Below are 7,447 nucleotides of genomic sequence, written 5' to 3'. Positions count from 1 at the left end.
AATATACAGTGTTGAGAGGGAGTTCTAGCTGTTGCAGAGGAAGGGTTTGTGCCATGTGTTAACGCTTCATGCTAGCATTTGACAAGACCGCTTGAGGTTATGTGTGTTGCACATTGATATAAATGTAAATGTCACTAAAGTAAAGTTTCTCTTGTGGTGAAGCTAAGGTGCTTACCCATGTGAAAGCTAATGATGTTATTGCAGCAACAGATATGCGTAGGCTACTACTATCTGTCTCCTTACGCCACATATTGATAGTTAACTGCCGTCATACCTGCTGTTTGTGTATAAAAGGTCATTAAACTGTTTTGATTGAATGCCCAACATGCCCGAAAACATGTCTCAACAATGCCCGCTGCTGTTCTTCAAAGGAAGGGCCTGTTTCAAGGCTGCGTCTCTCAGAGCTCTGAGAGCATGACGTCAGCTCAGGTAGATATGGAGGCAACCCCACCTCTGATTCAAACAAACAAAAGTCCCATTCACCGCCACCTGTTCCAGTAGCCTGGCTCTCACCACACACTTACCAACCTTATATGGTAATGATCGTAAGCTCTCAGTGAATTCAGGGATTGGTATGTGCGTCATAAAATACAGACATGATCAAATGAGACCTGTCAGTCTGTTATCACATCATATCAGTATCACATCTGCATTATGACGTTATAAGGAAGGCAGCTATGTGAGCATCTGGGCAATTGTGAAAAGGCACAGCTGTTTTGGGTGGGGAGTGCTGGGCCTGCAATGCATGTGTGGGTTTGGTGTGGTTCATAACAGAGGGAAAAGTGGACATTTCAGTTTGGGGAACAAGATACAAACTGGTCCCCAACAAAAACTTGCAGTAGGCTAATGGTTAAAACCCAGGAGAACTGCACCTAGCAGTGAGACTACAGGGATCGTAGGGTCATGATACACAGGGTAACTTTTTGAACAATGTCGCTGGGCAACCAAATAACTGGTTCTGAATGGATGATCCTGACAAGTGGCCAACTGAAAGTTCTCCATTGCTCATTGGACAGTACTGAATATGGCCATTCCCCACATGACGATGCTCAGGAACATTGCCTTGCAACACTGCTCAAACAGATGCCCATCATCAGCCTCAGGGTATGACTGTAGATGTGTGTGTGTCCAGACTGGCTTCAGGGTATGACTGTAGATGTGTGTGTGTCCAGACTGGCTTCAGGGTATGACTGTAGATGTGTGTGTGTCCAGACTGGCTTCAGGGTATGACTGTAGATGTGTGTGTCCAGACTGGCCCTGGGTCATTCACATTCACAGTAAACTCAAGTCTTCTACACCACCACCCTTACCCCCTTCTATATGGCCCACTTTCTCATAAATGCTGTGCAATACATTCCCTCAACAGAATACATACAACAACAACAACAACAACAACAACAACAACAACAACAACAACAACAACAACAACAACAACATAGTGCTATCAAGAGTGAAGTCATACCCTTAGTAGCCTACAGCATGCATTTCATAGGCCAAAATGTACACACACCATTTCCTTATAGTCTGTATGAATAGTCAGGCAAGTTCATGTAGACCTTCCTGTTTAGAAAAGGAACAAAATTGATCTTGACAAATTGCTGTTTTATTGTTTTACTTGGGGGATACCCTAGGTCTGATTTAGGTACACTCACAGACCGGCCATCTGCAGCTTCTTGATGTTACTGATGCAATATCGCCATCTGTCAGTAAGTGCCTTTAACTACAAGTCTGATGTCATTGCACACAAGGGGCCCTCTCATTTGTAATTTTATATATCCTCCCTTCCTTCCTCGGTCCTCTGTCCACTGATCTAGAAAAAGAATGATGTATAGTCTATCCGGTGTTCTCTATAGAACAGTGGGAATGAGCCGGAGGATCGAGGAAGTAAGGAACGGAGAATAGATTTAAAAAAAAAAAAAAGACGAATGATGATGCCCTTGCTAACTGATGATGCCTTCATACCACATTGGATATTTGGAAATTCCTACCTCCAGAGGAAAAATGACTAACCTGTCCTCGGTGATGGATGAACAATGAAAGGTCATGTCAGGACTCAGGAGACTGAAGAGGATGGTAAACACTGCTCTGAGACTGATTAGGCAACGTGGTCAATCACTACAATGGGCTTTTTTACAGGCCAATTTAACATATAGAAGCTTATGGTTATGGTTATGGTTATGGTGATGGTGATGGTGATGGTGATGGTGATGGTGATGGTGATGGTGATGGTGATGGTGCTAGCAGACACTTTTGTCCAATGCGACATACAAACAAAACAACACAATAAATACATTTAGGAGTTGATAGTATAGACTAAAGAGAATAAATAAATAGTGTCAATATAAGCAATCCAATGAAAATAAAAGAATGACTAAAAAGGATAGCAGTTAAACAAAAAGTAATTCAGTCAATTATATAATAACAATAACTTTGGCATAAAAACAATAATAAAAACAATGTCAATCTAATCAGTGGCCTAATGGTAACAAAACATGCAAATCTAACCAAGAACATTAGTAGACTAAATGCATATTGAATAAATATGCCTTCAGGTTCCTCTTGAACGACTCAAAACTACTATTGGAACGAAGAGCACTGGGCAACTCATTCCACCAACATGGAACTACCGATGAGAAAAATCCTGAAATTGCCCCAGTGTGTATAGCTGGTTGACACAACAGACACTCAGAAGACCGTAATGAGTAGGTTATAGCACCACCTCTCTACGGCTCTAGTAATGAGCAGGTTATAGCATCACCTCTCTACGGCTCTAGTAATGAGCAGGTTATAGCACCACCTCTCTACGGCTCTAGTAATGAGCAGGTTACAGCATCTCTCTCTATATACGGCTCTAGTAATGAGGAGGTTATAGCACCACCTCTCTCTCTCTCTATACGGCTCTAGTAATGAGTAGGTTATAGCACCATCATGTGTGTGAGAGAGAGAGAGAGAGAGAGAGAGAGAGAGAGTGTGTGGTTATAGCACCATCACAACAAGGAACATTATGATGGCTGGTAATCATAGGATTATGACGCTAATATATTATTGTACCTTAGACTATGTTTTGTTGATTGTTTATTTCTCTGTGTAAATTATGTTTTAAGCCCAACTTAGCGTGCCGTAACAACAATCATTATTGGGGAAGAGGCTCCTCTCTTGAAGTCTCAAGCCTGCATAGACTTCATCAGGGTCGGACATGCTGAGGGGACACAGACTTCCTCCCGAAGATGGACACAACCAGAAGCGTTTGACCATACTGCCTCAAAGAAGCCACCTGTTGCACAGATAACAGCCCCCCACACCCACAACCCCACCCCACTCAAGCATCAAATGAAAGCAAAATGCAGATGGCACAAACAAACTGGTAATTTCCCATTCCAGCATTGCCATTAACAACCATCCTTACTGTGTGAGATTGCCAGGGGTCCAAGGAGAGGGCCTTAGGAAAGTTACTGTGAGGTGGGGATGGGTCAGTGTGGGGCTTTTCCACTGTGATAAGGCAACAAAGGAAAAGGCCTACAGCAGCTTGCATGCTCACCATGGAGATCAAACGCATCACTGATGATACATACCCAGATGAGCGCAGCTGCTCTAGCATATAAATACTTATGCTATTTCAGTCTGACTGACACATTAACAGTCACACACAACAAAACAGTAGTTTGCTGTCAGGCAATATGTAGTCACGTTCATTTATACATTTTGTGTATCCTTTCATTATCAAAGTTCTGCTGATTACACTAAACTATTACCGTCAGATGTATTTGTGTCACTAGAAAAAAATGTGATGAAATCTGCAGTGAAACTTGAGAACAGCATGATAGAAATTAAGATATTTTGAGTGCCAACAAAACAGGCCCCTGTAAAGCTGGCATACACACAGTTACAATAAAAATGGATGGAACTGATTGCATGACAAAACTGTATAGAACACATTGACGTATCAGCATTCAAGCACATTACAATGTCTTTATGGTGAAGAACAAAACTTCAGATCAAGTGTTGTTACAACAGCTGTTTTTATTCAGCCTGGTTCCAGTTAGCTGAGCAAGTTTATGAGCATAACAAAACAACCAATTGGAACAAAATGTTTTCAACTTAATTTAGTATGAATACTTGACATACATCTCAATGTTATAATGATCACCTTTGTTACAATTTCTGAAATGTCTTTAACAAAGCCAACGTGTTCACACACAGCTGGGAAGGTCCCACAATGCAACACCAGTATAACAACACAAGTGCCCTGCGCAGATCAGCTCTTCAATGCCTCTGTTTGTCTCCACAATGACAACGCTCTTATAGTCCCTCAAATTAATCTGCTTTAAAAAGCTTAAAGCAGTACATGTACGCTGGTCATCTTTCTTTGTGATTTGTGATTCCCTCTCAATTTAAGGCAGGCATAGACTACTAATTTCCCTTTGCTTAGAATGATTATGGTGGAAATATTACTACCGTAATTCTAAAAATCTTTACAAGAAACCATTCACATATTTTCTTGCTTAGCCTACTCGGTTTTGCTGTCAGATTGTACATCTGTACCCTTGATGACACCAGGTGCCACTTACCCTTCAGAGCTGGCCTTTCAGCCTGAGGACAGAACCAAAGCACCTGCACTCAACCAGCTGGTCAGCAAAGCCTCACCAATGAATATCATTTCCAGTAATTACACTGCGCTTTTGGTCTTTAGGGTAGAAGATGATGAATATATCAAATTCCTCCTCCCTGTGTATGTCTCCATAATGATCACATTTCCAGGCAGAGTCATCATCAAATGACAAGATTCATTACGTAATGTTTTCCCAGGAGTTGATAAAAACATGACTCATCAGCGATCAGTTGTTAAGGCAGTGGCCGCCACCGGAGGTCACTAGCTGGGTTTCCATCCAAACAGACCCTCTCTCCTAATCAAGAGAGAATTGGTGAACAGCTGTGGGTCAAGGCACCTTAATCACGTCATAACATGTCATTTGTTTACAATAAACCTGATTCCACCAACCTTAGTTGCATTATATATGTGAACTGGGAGTTATCTAATTTGACTTCTCTGACAGACATGAGTGTATAAGTGAGACTTAATTTTTTCGTTAGAACACTGGTGCTGTTTGGTATTGCAACATTGTTTCATGTCCCCTGCCTGCACATGGGAGTCTTTTGGCCTCTGAGTGGTTTGTGGTTTGTGCTGATGGGTCAATTGATACGTGAGCTCATCACAACCAACCGCTACTTTTATAGGACCAATCCCGTAAATACAAGTTAAACATGTTTAATGTTAAATACAACTTGCTCTGACTGACTGACTGCTGTCTTTCATCGTATCGGAAGTCCGACAGCCTTTTAGTAGATTCAAACATTTCTTTAATCATTTGGACATGAGCACACAGGCAGCTCACAGCGTCATGCTAGGTGACACCTTGCTGCACCTGCTCCTCGTATCATTTGGTTATTAACACTTGTTGCATAATAGACTGGTCCTCCTCCTACCATTTGCCTGCCAGCTGTTCCTTTCTCATGTGTATGAGACCAGATTAATTAATTCTCACTCTGCCAGCCCACTGATATTGCCGTGTAAAAGCTTCAGAACCATGCATAATAACATAGAGTCCACATTAGGATGTTCTGATTGTAATGGTGAGTCCAGGGAAATCCGGGTGTAATCTAAAAAAAGCAGTGGTTTATAAAATCAGTGGATATATTTCTGCTATCTCTGTGTGATGGGGCTTCTGCCTACCTCTGTATTAGAAGCAGTGGCTCTGAGGTTCTGGGAGCTCCTCCTGTGGCCGGTCCTTCACCTGATTGCTATGGACTCAGCTGTGGCAGCCTGTGCAGGATCTTGATATATCTCTGTTCTGTAATTAGTGTGAGTCATATGGGCACCATATTGCAGACTTCATTTTCAATACTGCAGTATAATAATGAGGCATGCCATGACTGACACAAATGTGTTAACATTGTTGTGCACAAAATAGTGAGGAGATCACTCAGACAAAACGCATGGTTAATGTCTTCCACAGAATTACTGTATTTTTCATTTCAAGATACAAAAACAGAATGGAGTTGGACAAAATAAACTCATTTGAGACAGAGTAATTCTGAAATAGAAATTCTTGGCCTTGTTGGCCAACATTTGTATCGGATTTCAGCATGCCACAGTCTGGATCTATTTCAGCATGGATCGACTCCTTTAGTACCCTGGTTTCACCTGACTCTACTTTGTTTCATTCTGTCCACTTCTGTTCAGCTGTCCATGGAAACATTATATTAACCCTCAATTTTTCTTTCAGGACTGTGGCAAGCAAAGCAAGCATGACTCAAAAATGATGCTCATCCAATAGGTTTCAACTGATTTAGCAACCTACATTAAAAATTTAGCCTAGCAGTCTTAATTTAATCAATCAATTTAATTAAATCAAGCAATTTAGCTTGATTGATCGGCTATACATTGCTAATGGCTCATATTAGTACACTACGTTGCCAAAAGTATTGGGTCTTATGAACTTAAGTGACATCCCATTCTTAATCCATAGGGTATAATATGACGTCGGTCCACGTCCTTTGCAGCTATAACAACTTCAACTCTTCTGTGAAGGCTTTTCACAGGTTTAGGAGTGTGTTTATGGGCACTGGTGTCATGTTGGAACAGGAAGGGGCCATCCCCAAACTGTTCCCACAAAGGAACTAACACTTTCTTAAACCTTCCAGAATTGAAGCTGTTATAGCTGCAACGTCATATTAAACCCATAGACTGTAAAGATTAAAGCCTATTAAGACTGGGATGTAGGCCTAATTTAAGCTCATGCGAGTCAATGCAAGTGACCCAATACTTTTAGCAATGTATATAGCCAATCCGATCATATCAGCTAGACATATTCTGGATATTTGTATTAGGCTGAACTGCATGTGAGGGCCTACTCAGATATTTTGAATAAACAATGGTTAAATAGTGACAACAAGATCAGCTTAATTTAACAAATTGGGTGGTCTGGACCAAAGAGGGGCCAGTTTGAGCTGTCCTGTAAGTAGGCTAGGCTTGTTCTCTTACAGACACCTGTGGAATTTGTCCAGGGCATGCAAATGACTCCTAATGATTCACTTTCTCTCATGTTGGTGACAGAGAACAGGCAGGCTAGAGACTACTGGAGAGAGGACTCAATTATTGGTTCCCCCAGTTTTCAATCCAATCCAAAGTGATAGTTTAAGTCTTGACCTGCTCATTTTGCACAACATTGTATTTCCCAGGATTTCCATGTCAACAGCCCAAGATGATTCTGAATTCACAACAATGCAGGCTAAAGGCCTAGAAAAATTAGCTAATGTAAGCCCATACACTGGATTAGAATAACCTAGGCTATGTAAAATTATGCTCAGGCCCAAAGGCAACATGATGTTTTCATTGGTCTATTTTGAGTAAAATAAGGGTGAAAACAGGTTGATGAAATGATAAAAC

The sequence above is a fragment of the Sardina pilchardus genome, chromosome 11 (assembly GCF_963854185.1).
Source record: "Sardina pilchardus chromosome 11, fSarPil1.1, whole genome shotgun sequence".
NCBI classification, from domain to species: Eukaryota; Metazoa; Chordata; class Actinopteri; order Clupeiformes; family Clupeidae; genus Sardina; species Sardina pilchardus.
The sequence above is the reverse complement of the archived record's forward strand: the minus strand, read 5'-3'. Positions refer to the sequence as shown.